General features: G+C 47.7%; 1 protein-coding gene across 1 annotated transcript in view; it reads right to left on the bottom strand.

Moving 5' to 3' along the window:
- Positions 1 to 13,881, bottom strand: part of LOC138287313 (zinc finger protein 91-like) — a 47,678-nt gene extending 33,797 nt beyond the window's left edge. The window contains exon 1 of the mRNA XM_069227667.1: positions 13,797 to 13,881. The gene's annotated coding sequence lies outside the window, so the exon portion shown is untranslated. The remainder of the gene's footprint in view (positions 1 to 13,796) is intronic.
- Positions 13,882 to 17,780: the final 3,899 nt, after the last annotated feature.

The following is a 17,780-nucleotide window of genomic DNA, read 5'->3' as shown; positions in this document are numbered from 1 at the left end:
GAGGTTCAGGCCTACAGGGACACAGGTGCCAGTGTCACCATGGTAATAGAGAAACTGGTACACCCTTAACAACACCTACTTGGGCACCAGTACCAAGTGACAGAGGCTCATAACAACACCCTTAGCCACCCCATGGCTGTTGTGAATCTCAACTGGGGGGGGGGGTTACTGGTCCAAAGAAAGTTGTGGTTGCCTCAGATTTACCTGTGGACTGTCTATTAGGAAATGATTTAGAGACATCAGCTTAGGCAGAAGTGGAGTTGGAGGCTCATGCAGCAATGCTGGGCATTCCTGGGCATATTTTTGCTTTAACCAGGGCTCAGGCCAAAAAGCAAAAAGGACAGGGTGACTTGGATCCTGGAACAATGGACCAAGTGCTCCCTAAAGCTAGGGGTAGCAAGAGTAAATCCCTACCCACTATCCCTCCCTCTACAGATGATTCAACTTCTGAGGAAGAAGAATTTCCCCCCTGTGCAGAACCTTCACCAGAGGAGCTGGAAGCAGACACTGCTGAGCTTTTGGGTGGAGGGGGGCCTGCCAGGGAGGAGCTGAGTGTGGCACAGCAATCCTGTCCTACATTAGAGGGTCTCAGACAACAAGCTGTCAAGCAGCAAAATGGGGATGTCAATGACTCACATAGAGGTTACTGGGAGGACAACCTCTTGTACACAGAGGCAAGGGACCCAAAACCTGGATCAGCCAGGAGATTGGTCATTCCCCTGCAGTACAGAGAGTTCCTCCTAACTCTGGCATGACATTCCTTTGGCTGGACATTTGGGTCAGATTAAAACATGGGAAAGGCCTGTCCCCCTGTTTCACTGGCCTAGGATGTCAGAGGAAACAAAAGATTTGTGTAAGTCTTGCGTGACCTGCCAAGCCAGTGGCAAGACTGGTGGCACTCCAAAGGCTCCACTTATTCCACTACCTGTGGTTGGGGTTCCCTTTGAAAGGGTAGGGGTTGACATAGTTGGCCCCCTTGACCCTCCTACTGCTTCAGGCAATAGGTTTATCTTGGTGGTAGTGGACCATGCCACAAGATATCCTGAAGCTATTCCTCTAAGGGCCACTACAGCACCTGCAGTGGCAAAAGCCCTCCTGGGAATCTTTTCCAGGGTGGGTTTCCCAAAAGAGGTTGTATCACACAGGGGTAGCAACTTTATGTCTGCATACTTGAAGGCCATGTGGAAGGAATGTGGTGTAACATACAAATTCACCACACTTAATCATCCACAAACAAATGGACTGGTAGAGAGGTTTAATAAAACTCTCAAAGGAATGATAATGGGACTCCCTGAAAAACTCAGGAGGAGATGGGATGTCCTGTTACCTTGCCTCCTTTTTGCATACAGAGAGGTACCCCAGAAAGGAGTGGGCTTCAGCCCCTTTGAACTCCTATTTGGACACCCTGTAAGAGGTCCTCTAACACTTATGAAGGAGGGTTGGGAACAACCTTTAAAAGCTCCTAAGCAAGATATAGTGGACTATGTACTTGGCCTAAGATCCAGAATGTCGGAGTACATGAAAAAGGCCAGTAAAAACCTTCAGGCCATCTAAGAGCTCCAAAAGCAATGGCATGACCAGAAGGCTGTTCTGATTCAGTACCAACCAGGACAGAAGGTGTGGGTATTGGAGTCTGTGGCCCCAAGAGCACTCCAAGACAAATGGAGTGGACCCCATCTCATTGTTGAAAAGAAGGGCAACTTACTTGGTTGACCTAGGCACTGCCAGGAGTTGTCGCGCCGCACCACGTGGCGCGAGCCGAGCGTTCGGCACAAGCCGCGCGTTCGGCTCGGGCCGCGCTTCGCGTCCTTAAGACGCGGCATGCCCCGAGCCTTTCCTGCACCCTACGGGGCCCCAGAGCTTACTTGGGGCCTCGCTCTGTTCTCTCTCTCCGTTCTGTTAGGGTCTCCTGACCCCTCTTACCTGTTGTGGCTCCTTTCTTCTTTCTTCTTTCTTCTGTCTTCTTTCTTTTTGGGTCTGTTTTTGCACTTTCCTTTATGTCTTTTCCCCTTCCCAGGTTACCCTTGTCTTCCCAGCATTCCTCCTTCCCTATTCTCTATGGTTTCTATTCTATTCTATTCTATCTACTTTTCCCTATCCAAGATGGTGTCCTTTTTCTTCCTGTGGGTCACTTCCTGTTTTGTGGTATTTAAGGGTGGTTTTTTCTTCTCTTCATTGCGCTGCAACACTCTCTGTTTAGATGGTGTCCTCGCTCCTGATTTCCTAGCCTTTGGTTCTGGAATTCGCCATTTCTGTGTTATTAACGTCAGTTCTTTTTGATTCCTGTTCCTCTGTTCTTGTTTCAGGAATCCTCTGTGAATCTTCTCTTGGAGGTTTTTTCCCCTTCTTCTGAAGGGTTTTTTTCCCTCTGGCGCTACTTTCTTTAGGTCACGGTCTGTTCTTGGCGTTCCATTGCCTACGGCACCGTGGCTACCAGAAAGAGTCGCCCCTTTTTGGGCCAAAGCCGAACCCTCAAGATTCACGCCTCAAGATCTGCAAACTCCAGGCGCAAGCAGCACGTGAGTCGTGACAGATTGCAGCGCCCAACCATTCCGACGTCTTCTAACACCATGGAAGACACTGTGGTAGCAGCTGCAGATCCGGATCAATCTCTCCTGACGACAATTCAGCAACAAGCTCAAGAATTACAACAACTACGTAGTGAGAATGCTGCATTGCGACAGGCTTTGGCTTTCCGTAGTGGTGATGTTCCGACGCTCTCCGCCTCTACCCATCGTTTTTCTGGTGAGCCAACCCAACTGCGTGAGTTCCTTGATTCCTTAACAGTGTACTTCGCCTTCCGACCCACCCAATTCTCCCAGGACAGAACAAAAGTGGGTTATCTCATCAGTGCCTTATCCGGTCCTGCCTTGGCCTGGGCAACCCCGATGGTATCATCTAACGATCCGGTATTGTCGGACTATTCGGCCTTCGTGAATCGTTTCAAGCAGATGTTTAGTCGTCCAGGATTGGAGGCTTCAGCGGAAGAAGCCTTATGCGATATTCATCAAGGCTCACAAGATGTCCTTCAATACATAACACGCTTTCGTCAGCTAGCGGCAGAGACCACCTGGGTGGAACGTACTTTGGTGACTTTGTTTCGTAGAGGACTCAAAGAGGAAATAAAGGATGAACTAGTACATTCCACCAGAGTGGAAGATCTTCGTGGCCTGATGGATCAAGCCCTTTCCATCGAGTATCGCCTTCAGGAACGGAGAGCAGAGAAGAGAAAGGGTAGAGGGTCTTTCCAACCAAGCACTTCACGAGTTTTTCCGCATCGTTCTGAGGAACCTCGCCCTCCTGTCAGAGACATCGAAGGAGAACCCATGCAGGTGGATACAACTCGAGGCCCTCTCTCCGCTAGCGAGCGAGAAGATAGACGAAAGAAGGGGTTGTGTTTGTACTGCGGTTCTGCCGGCCACATGCTTCGTACCTGTCCAGTACGTCCTTCAAGGCCATCGGGAAACGCCGCTTCCCGTCCTCTGTAAGAAGGGAGGGGACGGGATTAGTAGCTATACCTTCCATCAGTTCCTTTAATGACAATACTACATCCTTGTTCATTGTACCAGTCATGTTACAATTACCTGATGGCCGTCAAGAGAAAACTATGGCACTACTAGATTGTGGAGCTAGTGGAATTTATATGGATAAGAAGTGGGCCACTACTCAACAAGTTCCTACACAACCTAAGGAGATTCCCGAACAAGTACACACGGTGGACGGATCCTTAATATCATCGGGTCCAGTTGATACAACTACCGTGATGCTGAGTTTACAGATCGGTAACCATCAGGAACACATCTCCTTTGACCTTATAACTTCCCCCAATCATACCATCATTCTTGGAATCCCGTGGTTCATCAGACATAATCCATATGTTAACTGGGCTACCAGGACGGTTTCCTTGTCTTCACAGTTCTGTCACGAGCACTGTTTTGCTTCTGACAAGTATTGGTCACCCAAGAGATCAATAATCACGGAAGGTACTACCGGTTCCACCATTAATACAGTCCAAGGAGTTCCTGAACACTATTTGGAGTTTCAAGACGTATTCCAAAAACCCTCCAGACTAGTGTTACCTCCACATCGAGATTACGATTGTGCTATTCCCTTGGAACCTGGCACTATCGTTCCTTTTGGAAGGATGTATTCCCTCACGGAAACTGAAAAGGAAGTACTAAAGGAGTACTTGGAAGAAAATATTCAAAGTGGTCTTATTGTTCCATCGTCTTCTCCGGCCGGGGCTCCTCTCTTTTTCGTACCCAAGAAGACAAAGGATCTTCGCCCTTGCCTGGATTTTAGAGGCCTGAATAAGATAACTATTAAGGATCGATATCCTTTGCCTCTCATCAGGGACATTTTAGAGGCCGTCAGAGGGGCCCAACGGTTTACCAAACTAGATCTACGGGGAGCCTACCACCTTTTACGCATTAAAGAAGGAGATGAGTGGAAAACGGCCTTTAGGACTCCATTTGGTCACTTTGAATACAGAGTAATGCCCTTTGGTCTTACTAATGCCCCCGCAATCTTTCAGAGATTTATGGACTCAGTGTTTTCTGATCTCCTGAATCAGACAGTTGTAATCTACCTAGATGATATTCTTATTTATTCTAGAAATCCCGAACTCCATTCTTTCCATGTGAAACAAGTCCTTCAACGACTCCAGGCACATCAACTATTTTGCAAACCCGAGAAGTGTGAGTTTGACAAGACGGAAGTCAAATATCTGGGTTATCATTTAAGTCCCACAGGTGTAGCTATGGATCAAGAAAAAGTACAAGCTATTCTAGATTGGCCTTCTCCATCTTCTATTAAAGAAACACAATGTTTTCTAGGATTAGCGAACTTCTATCGGCAATTCATCTCAGACTTTGCAAAACAAACTAGCCATATAACTCACACTTTAAAGAAGGAAAGTCTAACTAAAGGGTTTGTCTGGACTAAAGCTGCCGAAACAGCCTTTCAGGATTTAAAGAAAGCATTCACGCAAGCTCCCATTTTAAGACATCCAGATACCAACAAACAATTTATTGTTGTCACCGATGCTTCTGAAAAGGCCATTGGAGCTGTCCTACTCCAACAACAGGAGGATGATGGGCTTGAACATCCTGTTTTCTATCTGTCTCATATACTCTCTTTTGCAGAACAACATTACTCAGTACTAGAAAGAGAATTGTTGGCTCTGAAAACAGCTTGTATAGAATGGAGACAATTTCTGATGGGTTCCAAGGAACGCTTTGAAGTGAGAACAGACCATCGAAACTTACAATGCTTACGAAATTTCGTATGCCAAAATAGTCGTCAAGCTCGTTGGGCCTTCTTCTTCAGCCAGTATGATTTCTACATTACATATATTCCTGGCTCCCAAAACATTCTGGCTGATGCTCTGTCGCGTCGTTATCCAGATTGTTCTCCTGCCCCAGCTCAACATCTACTGGAACCTAATAAGATCATTGGGGTAGCTCAGTCTTTTCTGGAGGAGGTACAACTAGAATACTCCAATCTATCTGATGACGAAGTAGAGAACTTAAGGCCTCTATTACATAAGAGACAAGGATACTATTATTATCAAGATCTGTTATTCATCCCTACTAACAGAGTTAGAGAAAAAGCATTACAAATGTGTCATGATTCACCGGTTGCGGGTCATAGAGGCATCAAGGCCACACAAGAACTGCTATCACGATTTTTCTGGTGGCCTACTTGGAAACTGGATATTGAAACATACGTTCAGGCGTGTCCCACATGCGCTCAAGTCAAGATTCCCCGAACCAGACCTGCAGGATTACTCCAGCCCTTGCCGGTTCCGCCAACTCCATGGCACACCATCTCTACTGATTTTATGTGTTCGTTACCACCTTCAGCAGGAAACCGGGTAATCATGGTCACTGTGGACTCTTTTACTAAGATGGCTCATTTCACTGCTCTGAAAAAGCTACCTACATCCCAAGAACTAAGCCAGATATTCATCGACCACATCTTCCGTCTTCATGGACTTCCTCATACCATTATATCTGATAGAGGACCTCAGTACATTTCCCGGTTTTGGAGGTATTTTTGTAAGACACTTAATATCAATAGAGCTCTGTCATCGGGCTTCCATCCTCAGACCAATGGACAGACAGAGCGTCTGAATCAAGGCCTAGAACAATACCTTCGTTGTTTTTGCAACTCTACTCAAAACAACTGGAACACTTATCTTCCTATTGCTGAATTCTCTTACAATAATTCAGTCCATAGTGCCTCCAAGACCACTCCTTTTTTCTGTTCTTATGGTTTTCATCCTACCTCTTTCCCTACTTCTTCTCGGTCTCCCACTCCCTTGCCCGCTATTACTTATTTTTCCAAACGCCTTCTACAAATCCATAGATTGATTCGATCCAATCTTTTACACACCAAACGATATATGAAGAAAGTAGCAGACAAAAAACGTAGGACCACTCCGGACTACCATCCACAAGATAAAGTTTGGCTTTCTTCTAAATTCTTACCCTCACGTCTCTCTCAGAACAAGTTCACACCTCGCTACTACGGGCCTTTCCGTATTCTCCAGTTGCTTAATCCTGTCACTGTCCGTCTTCACTTGCCTCACACGTGGAAGATTCATCCAGTCTTCCATGTCTCCCAACTCAAACCTTATGTGCCTGATCCTTATTCTCGTCAGTTTTCCTGTCCTCCTCCTGTCTTAGTGGATGATGTTCCTGAATATGAGGTTCAGGAAATTTGTGACTCTCGACTTTTTCACAAACGTCTGCAGTATCTGATTCATTGGAAGGGTTATCCTCTCAGTGAATGTTCTTGGGAAGATGCATCTTCTGTTCATGCTCCTCTTCTGATCCAGCGCTTTCACCGTTTATTTCCTTTCAAACCAGGGCCTTCGGGAGGGGGGCCTACTGTCGCGCCGCACCACGCGGCGCGAGCCGAGCGTTCGGCACAAGCCGCGCGTTCGGCTCGGGCAGCGCTTCGCGTCCTTAAGACGCGGCGCGCCCGAGCCTTTCCTGCACCCTACGAGGCCCCAGAGCTTACTTGGGGCCTCGCTCTGTTCTCTCTCTCCGTTCTGTTAGGGTCTCCTGACCCCTCTTACCTGTTGTGGCTCCTTTCTTCTTTCTTCTGTCTTCTTTCTTTTTGGGTCTGTTTTTGCACTTTCCTTTATGTCTTTTCCCCTTCCCAGGTTACCCTTGTCTTCCCAGCATTCCTCCTTCCCTATTCTCTATGGTTTCTATTCTATTCTATTCTATCTACTTTTCCCTATCCAAGATGGTGTCCTTTTTCTTCCTGTGGGTCACTTCCTGTTTTGTGGTATTTAAGGGTGGTTTTTTCTTCTCTTCATTGCGCTGCAACACTCTCTGTTTAGATGGTGTCCTCGCTCCTGATTTCCTAGCCTTTGGTTCTGGAATTCGCCATTTCTGTGTTATTAACGTCAGTTCTTTTTGATTCCTGTTCCTCTGTTCTTGTTTCAGGAATCCTCTGTGAATCTTCTCTTGGAGGTTTTTTCCCCTTCTTCTGAAGGTTTTTTTTCCCTCTGGCGCTACTTTCTTTAGGTCACAGTCTGTTCTTGGCGTTCCATTGCCTACGGCACCGTGGCTACCAGAAAGAGTCGCCCCTTTTTGGGCCAAAGCCGAACCCTCAAGATTCACGCCTCAAGATCTGCAAACTCCAGGCGCAAGCAGCACGTGAGTCGTGACAGGAGTCCCCTTAGGGTGCTCCATATCAATCGCCTAAAACCCTACTATAACACCCTGCTCATGGCAACAGATGAGGGACAGGAAGAAGAGAGTGACCCTCTCCCTGATCTCTTCTCTTCCACAGAAGAGGATGCTCTAATGGAAGGTGTAGTTTTGGCAGAGTGTCTTACTGCTGAGCAGAAAGACAACTGCATAAATCTCCTAGGTCTGTTTTCTGAACTCTTTTCTACTGTACCAGGCACCACTTCTTGGTGTGAGCACACTATAGATACTGGAGACAGCATGCTTGTCAAAAGTAAAATCTATAGGCAGCCTGACCATGTCAGAGACTGCATAAAGCAAGAAGTTCAGAAAATGCTTGAACTGGGAGTGGTTGAACACTGTGAAGGTCCATGGGCCTCTCCTGTGGTGCTTGTACCAAAGCCTCACTCAAAAGATGGAAAAAGGGAGATGAGGTTTTGTGTAGATGACAGAAGTCTCAACCAGGTAACAAAAACTGATGCTCACCCCATACCCAGGGCAGATGAGCTCATAGATACACTGGCATCTGCCAAGTATCTAAGCACCTTTGATTTGACTGCAGGGTATTGGCAGATCAAATTATCAGAGGATGCTAAAGCAAAAACTGCATTTTCGACTATTGGAGGGCACTACCAATTCACAGTAATGCCCTTTGGTTTGAAAAATCCACCTGCCACTTTTCAGAGGTTGGTGAATACAGTCCTGCAAGGGTTGGAGGCTTTTAGTGCAGCATATCTGGACGATATAGCTGTCTTTAGCTCCACTTGGGATGATCACTTGGTCCACCTGTGGAAAGTTTTGGAGGCCCTGCAAAAGGCAGGCCTCACTATCAAGGCTTCAAAGTGCTAGATAGGGCAGGGGAAAGTGGTTTATCTGGGACACCTGGTAGGTGGAGAACAGATTGCACCACTTCAGGGGAAAATCCAGACAATCATGGATTGGGTTCCCCCTACAACTCAGACCCAGGTGAGAGCCTTCCTAGGCCTCACTGGGTATTACAGGAGATTCATTAAAAACTATGGCTCCATTGCAGCCCCACTTATTGATCTCACTTCCAAGAAGATGCCTAAAAAGGTATTGTGGACAGCTAGCTGTCAGAAAGCTTTTGAGGAGCTCAAACAGGCCATGTGCACTGCACCTGTCCTACAAAGCCCATGTTACTCCAAGAAATTCATTGTTCAAACTGATGCATCTGAATTAGGGGTAGGGGCAGTCTTATCACAACTCAATTCTGAGGGACAGGATCAACCTGTTGCTTTTATCAGCAGGAGGTTGACCCCTAGAGAAAAGCGTTGGTCTGCCATTGAGAGGGAGGCCTTTGCTGTGGTCTGGGCACTGAAGAAGTTGAGGCCATACCTGTTTGGCACTCACTTCATTGTTCAGACAGACCACAAACCTCTACTTTGGCTAAAACAAATGAAAGGTGAAAACCCTAAATTGTTGAGGTGGTCCATATCTCTACAGGGAATGGACTATACAGTGGAACGTAGACCTGGGAGTACCTACTCCAATGCAGATGGACTCTCCAGATATTTCCAATTAGACAATGAAGACTCATCAGGTCATGGCTAGTCTTATTGTCCTTCGTTTGGGGAAGGGTTGTGTAGGAAGTACCATCTTGCCTGGCATCTTACCCCCATATTTCACTGTATATATGTTGTTTTAGTGTATGTGTCACTGGGACCCTGCCAGCCAGGGCCCCAGTGCTCATAAGTGTGCCCTGTATGTGTTCCCTGTGTGATGACGGTCTCACTGAGTCTCTGCTAACCAGAACCTCAGTGGTTATGCTCTCTCTGCTTTCCAAATTGTCACTAACAGGCTAGTGACCAATTTCACCAATTCACAGTGGCATCCTGAAACACCCTTATAATTCCCTAGTATATGGTACTGAGGTACCCAGGGTATTGGGGTTCCAGGAGATCCCTATGGGCTGCAGCATTTCTTTTGCCACCCATAGGGAGCTCTGACAATTCTTACACAGGCCTGCCAGTGCAGCCTGAGTGAAATAACGTCCACGTTATTTCACAGCCATTTACCACTGCACATAAGTAACTTATAAGTCACCTATATGTCTAACCTTCACCGGGTGAAGGTTGGGTGCAAAGTTACTTAGTGTGTGGGCACCCTGGCACTAGCCAAGGTGCCCCCACATTGTTCAGGGCCAATTCCCCGAACTTTGTGAGTGCGGGGACACCATTTCACGTGTGCACTATACATAGGTCACTACCTATGTATAGCCTCACAATGGTAACTCTGAACATGGCCATGTAACATGTCTAAGATCATGGAATTGTCACCCCAATGCCATTCTGGCATTGGGGAGACCATTCCATGATCCCCCGGGTCTCTAGCACAGAACCCAGGTACTGCCAAACTGCCTTTCCCGGGGTTTCACTGCAGCTGCTGCTGCTGCCGCAAACCCCTCAGACAGGTTTCTGCCCTCCTGGGGTCCAGCCAGGCCTGGCCCAGGAAGGCAGAACAAAGGAATTCCTCAGAGAGAGGGTGTTACACCCTCTCCCCTTGGAAATAGGTGTCAGGGCTGGGGAGGAGTAGCCTCCCCCAGCCTCTGGAAATGCTCTGATGGGCACAGATGGTGCCCATCTCTGCATAAGCCAGTCTACACCGGTTCAGGGATCCCCCAGCCCTGCTCTGGCGCGAAACTGGACAAAGGAAAGGGGTGTGACCACTCCCCTGACCTGCACCTCCCAGGGGAGGTGCCCAGAGCTCCTCCTGCGTGCCCCAGATGTAGGAAGGTACCATCTTGCCTGGCATCTTAACCCCATATTTCACTGTATATATGTTGTTTTAGTGTATGTGTCACTGGGACCCTGCCAGCCAGGGCCCCAGTGCTCACAAGTGTGCCCTGTATGTGTTCCCTGTGTGATGACTAACTGTCTCACTGAGGCTCTGCTAACCAGAACCTCAGTGGTTATGCTCTCTCTTTCCTTTCCAAATTGTCACTAACAGGCTAGTGACCAATTTCACCAATTCACATTGGCATACTGGAACACCCTTATAATTCCCTAGTATATGGTACTGAGGTACCCAGGGTATTGGGGTTCCAGGAGATCCCTATGGGCTGCAGCATTTCTTTTGCCACCCATAGGGAGCTCTGACAATTCTTACACAGGCCTGCCACTGCAGCCTGAGTGAAATAACGTGCACGTTATTTCACAGCCATTTACAACTGCACTTAAGTAACTTATAAGTCACCTATATGACTAACCTTTCCCTGGTAAAGGTGGGTGCTAAGTTACTTAGTGTGTGGGCACCCTGGCACTAGCCAAGGTGCCCCAACATTGGTCAGGGCATATTCCCCGGACTTTGTGAGTGCGGGGATACCATTAAACGTGTGCACTATACATAGGTCACTACCTATGTATAGCGTCACAAATAGTAACTCCGAACATGGCCATGTAACATGTCTAAGATCATGGAATTGTCACCCCAATGCCATTTTGGCATTGGGGAGACATTTCCATGATCCCCCGAGTCTCTAGCAGAGACCCGGGTACTGCCAAACTACCTTTCCCGGGGTTTCACTGCAGCTGCTGCTGCTGCCAACCCCTCAGACAGGTTTCTGCCCTCCTGGGGTCCAGCCAGGCTTGGCCCAGGAAGGCAGAACAAAGGACTTCCTCAGAGAAAGGGTGTTACACCCTCTCCCTTTGGAAAAAAGTGTCAGTGCTGGGGAGGAGTAGCCTCCCCAGCCTCTGGAAATGCTTTGATGGGCACAGATGGTGCCCATCTCTGCATAAGCCAGTCTACACCGGTTCAGGGATCCCCCAGCCCTGCTCTGGCGCGAAACTGGACAAAGGAAAAGGGAGTGACCACTCCCCTGACCTGCACCTCCCAGGGGAGGTGCCCATAGCTCCTCCAGTGTGCTCCATACCTCTGCCATCTTGGAAACAGAGGTGCTGCTGGCATACTGGACTGCTCTGAGTGGCCAGGGCCAGCAGGTGACGTCAGAGACTCCTTCTGATAGGCTCTTACCTGTGTTGCTAGCCTATCCTCCTTCCTAGGTAGCCAAATCTCCTTTTCTGGCTATTTAGGGTCTCTGCTTTGGGGAATTCTTTAGATAACGAATGCAAGTGCTCATCCGAGTTCCTCTGCATCTCTCTCTTCACCTTCTGCCAAAGGATCGACCGTTGACTGCTCAGGACGCCTGCAAAACTGCAACAAAGTAGCAAAGACGAGTACTGCAACCTTGTATCGCTGATCCTGTCGCCTTCTCAACTGTTTTCCTGGTGGTGCATGCTGTGGGGGTAGCCTGCCTCCTCTCTGCACTAGGAGCTCTGAAGAAATCTCCCGTGGGTCGACGGAATCTTCCCCCTGCAACTGCAGGCACCAAAAGACTGCATCACCGGTCATCTGGGTCCCCTCTCAGCACGACGAGCGTGGTCCCTTGAACTCAGCAACTCTGTCCAAGTGACTCCCACAGTCCAGTGACTCTTCAGTCCAAGTTTGGTGGAGGTAAGTCATTGCCTCCCCACGCTAGACTGCATTGCTGGGTACCGCGTGATTTGCAGCTGCTCCGGCTCCTGTGCCCTCTTCCAGGATTTCCTTCGTGCACAGCCAAGCCTGGGTCCCCGACACTCTAACCTGCAGTGCACAACCTCCTGAGTTGTCCTTCGGCGTCGTGGGACTCCCTTTTGTGTCTTCAGGTGAGCTCCGGTTCACTACTCTTCATAGTGCCTGTTCCGGCACTTCTGCGGGTGCTGCCTGCTTCTGTGAGGGCTCCCTGTCTTGCTGGGCGCCCCCTCTGTCTCCTCACGCAAGTGGCGACATCCTGGTCCCTCCTGGGCCACAGCAGCATCCAAAAACCCTAACCGCGACCCTTGCAGCTAACAAGGCTTGTTTGCGGTCTTTCTGTGTGGGAACACCTCTGCAAGCTTCTTCACAACGTGGCACATCCATCCTCCAAAGGTTGAAGTTTCTAGCCCTCTTCGTTCTTGCAGAATCCACAGCTTCTACCATCCGGTGGCAGCTTCTTTGCACCCTCAGCTGGCATTTCCTCGGCATCTGCCCAATCTCGACTTTGTCGCGCCTCTTGGACTTGGTCCCCTTGTTCCACAGGTACTCTCGTCCGGAAATCCACTTTGGTTGCATTGCTGGTGTTGGTCTTCCTTGCAGAATTCCCCTATCACGACTTCTGTGCTCTCTGGGGAATATAGGTGCACTTTACACCTACTTTTCAGGGTCTTGGGGTGGGCTATTTTTCTAACCCTCACTGTTTTCTTACAGTCCCAGCGACCCTCTACGAGTTCACATAGGTTTGGGGTCCATACGTTATTCCCATTCCACTTTTGGAGTATATGGTTTGTGTTGCCCCTATACCTATGTGCTCCTATTGCAATCTACTATAACTTTACACTGCTTGCATTACTTCCTTTTGCTATTACTGCATATTTTTGGTATTGTGTACATATATCTTGTGTATATTTGGCATCCTCATACTGAGGGTATTCACTGAGATACTTTTGGCATATTGTCATAAAAATAAAGTACCTTTATTTTAAGTATATCTGTGTATTGTGTTTTCTTATGATATTGTGCATATGACACCAGTGGTATAGTGGGAGCTTTGCATGTCTCCTAGTTCAGCCTAAGCTGCTCTGCTATAGCTACTTTCTATCATCCTAAGCTGCTCGAAACACCTCTTCTACACTAATAAGGGATAACTGGACCTGGTACAGAGTGTAAGTACACCTTGGTACCCAGTACAAGCCAGGCCAGCCTCCTACACTAATGCAATATGTGTTCCATCAGTCGCCCCCATTATGTTGGGGATATGTCCCATTGCATAGAACTCAGCCTTCACTGTGGCCAAATACATTGTAGCTACACATGTGTTTAATCGAGGCAAACAAAACTCTTGTCAGCACTATTGAGAACATTGGCTGGGACATTCCTGCTGCCAAGCCCACTGTGGCTTGGAAAGAACCAGTTGCCAGGAAATGGAGCACAGATAGAACTTGCACAAGAGGGAAGATCCCAGTGGGGTGACCGATAGCACATATCAGGTCAGGCTCCAATGGGCCACAGAGCTCTGTGACTGTGGCCCTGTCCAGTCTATAGGTGAGGATAATGTACCTGTCCTCCAGTATTGCCAAGTCCACCAGGGGTCTGTACATGGAGGTATGTTCCATCTCCTATTCATCTGCAGCGGTAGCAATCTATGGGGCAAAAGAGTGAGGAGACGGTCACAAACTGAACAATGAGGCTTCAATAGAACACTGCATGCTGTTAATTTGTAATTTGTCAGTGTGAATTGTCCAGTGTGTCCAAATTTAAACAGTGGCACACCAATTATCCAGGGTTTGCCCCCCAACCCTGAAATGGCATCCGCCTGTCCTGTGTGGAGGGACAGGTGGAAGTGAGGTAATTCCACTGATGTTGTGCGCCGTTGCGGGAGGCGTTCGGGAACCGCTGTGCAACTCCTCATGGGATAACATTGGGCACTATGGGTTACAGTGGCTAATAGTGATCCACGCTGGCGGTGACGGTATGCACTGCCATGGACGTGACCACCATTTTATATCATATTCCTCACTTGCTACCTGATCTTCAACAGGAGAGGACCTACATTGGTCGTGCAGCGGTGGGATAAGTACTTGCAACTACTTACCACTTTGTCATTTGGTACATTTCATAAGAGAAAAATATACAAAACAAGTTCAGTGTATGTACACCTAACCCAAAAGTTTTGATTTTCTTCTCTTACTCTATTGCTAAGTGCTGAAAAGTACCTCTAAACTTTCAAAAAGTTTCTAAAAAGTTGAAAAAGTTTTTTTTTCTGTTTCCTTAAAAAGTCCTGAAACTTTTCCTTTCTTTTATCTGTCCCTAAACCTTTTTCTATCATGTCTGGTACAGGTCCTACTCTTGATCTGGCCAGCACTGCTTATGATAACCTTAGCTGGAAAGGGTTGAGGAGTCTCTGCATTGATAGAGGTTTAGGGGTAGGGAAGAATCCCTCTAGAGAATTGTTAAATAACATGCTCAATGAAAATGATAAGGCCTTAGCTGGCACATCAGTTGAGAAGTTAGGAGATGGTTCACACTCTGATTCTGGGGCAGCCCCAGCAAGAGTGTTAGATGGTATCCTTCCCAACTTGCCCCTTAGCAGACCACCTAGCATAACTGGTACTAATGTGAGCTCTCATCACAGTAGGGATGTCATTCCTGCAGGCCAGGTTGTTAGGGTGCCAACTGTTAGGGACAATTCTCCCTCTGTTCATTCACACCATTCTTCTGTGTCAAAGCATGCCCAACCCACCCACCCTGATGACAGAATTTTAGAAAGGGAGCTCAATAGATTGAGAGTGGAAGAGTCCAGGCTGAAGCTTAAACAGCAATAGCTGGCTCTAGACAGGAAATCCCTAGACTTAGAAAAAGAAAGACAGAGGTTGGGGTTAGGACCTCATGGTGGCAGCAGCAGTATTACAGATAGTAATCCTCTGAAAGAGCATGAGTCTAGGAATCTGCATAAGATAGTTCCCCCTTACAAGGAGGGGGATGACATTAACAAGTGGTTTGCTGCACTTGAGAGGGCCTGTGTTGTACAGGGGGTCCCTCAAAGGAAGTGGGCTGCTATCCTATGGCTATCTTTCAGTAGAAAGGGTAGGGATAGGCTCCTTACTGCGAAGGAAAGTGATGCCAATAATTTTACAGTTTTGAAGAATGCACTCTTGGATGAATTTGGCATAACCACTGAACAATACAGGATTAAGTTCAGAGAAACCAGAAAAGAGTCCTCACAAGACTGGGTAGACTTTGTTGACTATTCAGTGAAGGCCTTGGAGGGGTGGTTACATGGCAGTAACGTTTCTGACTATGAAAGCCTGTATAATCTGATCCTGAGAGAGCATATTCTGAATAACTGTGTGTCTGATTTGTTACACCAATATCTAGTGGACTCAGATCTGATCTCTCCCCAAGAATTGGGAAAGAAGGCAGACAAATGGGTCAGAACAAGAGTGTACAGAAAAGTTCATACAGGGGGTGACAAGGATGGCAAGAAGAAGGATGGTAAGTCTTCAGACAAGGGTGGGGACAAATCTTAAAATAAGTCTTCATCAGGCCCACAAAAACACTCTGGTGGGGGTGGTGGGTCCAAATCCTCTTCTAATCAAGCAAAGAAACCATGGTGCTATTTATGTAAAGTAAAAGGCCATAGGACAACTGATGCCAGTTGTCCAAAGAAAAGCACCAAGCCTCCCACTACCACAACCCCTACTGCTACACCTAGTGCCCCTAGTAATAGCAGTGGTGGTGGGAGCAAACCTACTAATAGCCAAACCAAGGGAGTAGCTGGGCTCACTTTTGGTAATTTAGTTGGGGTTGGTCTTGTTAGTGAGACAACAGAGGCTGTGTTAGTCTCTGAAGGTGCCATTCATTTGGCCACCTTTGTTGCTTGTCCCCTTAATATGGATAAGTACAAGCAACTTCCCCTAATAAATGGTGTTGAGGTTCAGGCCTACAGGGACACAGGTGCCAGTGTTACCATGGTAATAGAGAAACTGGTACACCCTGAACAACACCTACTTGGTCACAAGTACCAAGTGACTGATGCTCATAACAACACTCTTAGCCACCCCATGGCTGTTGTAAATCTCAACTGGGGGGGGGGGTTACTGGTCCAAAGAAAGTTGTGGTTGCCTCAGATTTACCTGTAGACTGTCTACTAGGGAACGATTTAGAGACATCAGCTTGGGCAGAAGTGGAGTTGGAGGCTCGAGCAGCAATGCTGGGCATTCCTGGGCATATTTTTGCTTTAACCAGGGCTCAGGCCAAAAAGCAAAAAGGACAGGGTGACTTGGATCCTGGAACAATGGACCAAGTGCTCCCTAAAGCTAGGGTTAGTAAAGGTAAATCCCTACCTACTATCCCTCCCTCTACAGTGGATTCTACTTCTGAGGAAGAAGGATTTCCCCCCTGTGCAGACCCTAAACCAGAGGAGCTTGAAGCAGACACTGCTGAGCTTTTGGGTGGAGGGGGGCCTGCCAGGGAGGAGCTGAGTGTGGCACAGCAAACCTGTCCCACATTAGAGGGTCTAAGACAGCAAGCTGTCAAACAGCAAAATGGGGATGTCAGTGACTCACATTGAGTTTACTGGGAGGACAACCTCTTGTATACAGAGGCAAGGGACCCTAAACCTAGAGCAGCCAGGAGATTGGTCATTCCCCTGCAACAGAGAGTTCCTCCTAACTCTAGCCCACGACATTCCCTTGGCTGGACATCTAGGGCAAATTAAAACATGGGAAAGGCTTGTCCCCCTGTTTCATTGGCCTAGGATGTCAGAGGACACAAAAGATTTTTGTAAGTCCTGTGTCACCTGTCAAGCCAGTGGCAAGACAGGTGGCACCCAAAAAGGCTCCCCTTATTCCACTGCCTGTGGTTGGGTTTCCCTTTGAAAGTGTAGGGGTTGACATAGTTGGCCCCCTTGACCCTCCTACTGCTTCAGGCAATAGGTTTATCTTGGTGGTATTGGACCATGCCACAAGATATCCTGAAGCAATTCCTCTAAGGACCACTACAGCTCCTGCAGTGGCAAAAGCCCTCCTAGGAATCTTTTCCAGGGTGGGTTTCCCAAAAGAGGTGGTATCAGACAGGGGTAACAACTTTATGTCTGCATACGTGAAGGCCATGTGGAAGGAATGTGGTGTAACATACAAATTCACCACACCTTATCATCCACAAACAAATGGACTGGTTGAGAGGTTTAACACAACTCCCTGAAAAACTCAGGAGTAGATGGGATGTCCTGTTACCTTGCCTCCTTTTTGTTTACAGGGAGGTACCCCAGAAAGGAGTGGGCTTCAGCCCCTTTGAACTCCTATTTGGACACCCTGTAAGAGGTCCTCTAACACTTGTAAAGGAGGGTTGGGAACAACCTTTAAAAGCTCCTAAGAAAGACATAGTGGACTATGTACTTGGCCTAAGATCCAGAATGGCTGAGTATATGAAAAAGGCCAGCAAAAACCTTCAGGCCAGCCAAGAGCTCCAAAAGCAATGGCATGACCAGAAGGCTGTTCTGATTCAGTACCAACCAGGGCAGAAAGTGTGGGTCTTGGAGCC

This window comes from Pleurodeles waltl, chromosome 4_1 (genome assembly GCF_031143425.1).
Source record: "Pleurodeles waltl isolate 20211129_DDA chromosome 4_1, aPleWal1.hap1.20221129, whole genome shotgun sequence".
In the NCBI taxonomy this organism is placed as follows: Eukaryota; Metazoa; Chordata; class Amphibia; order Caudata; family Salamandridae; genus Pleurodeles; species Pleurodeles waltl.
This window is presented reverse-complemented; position numbering and strand designations above follow the sequence as displayed.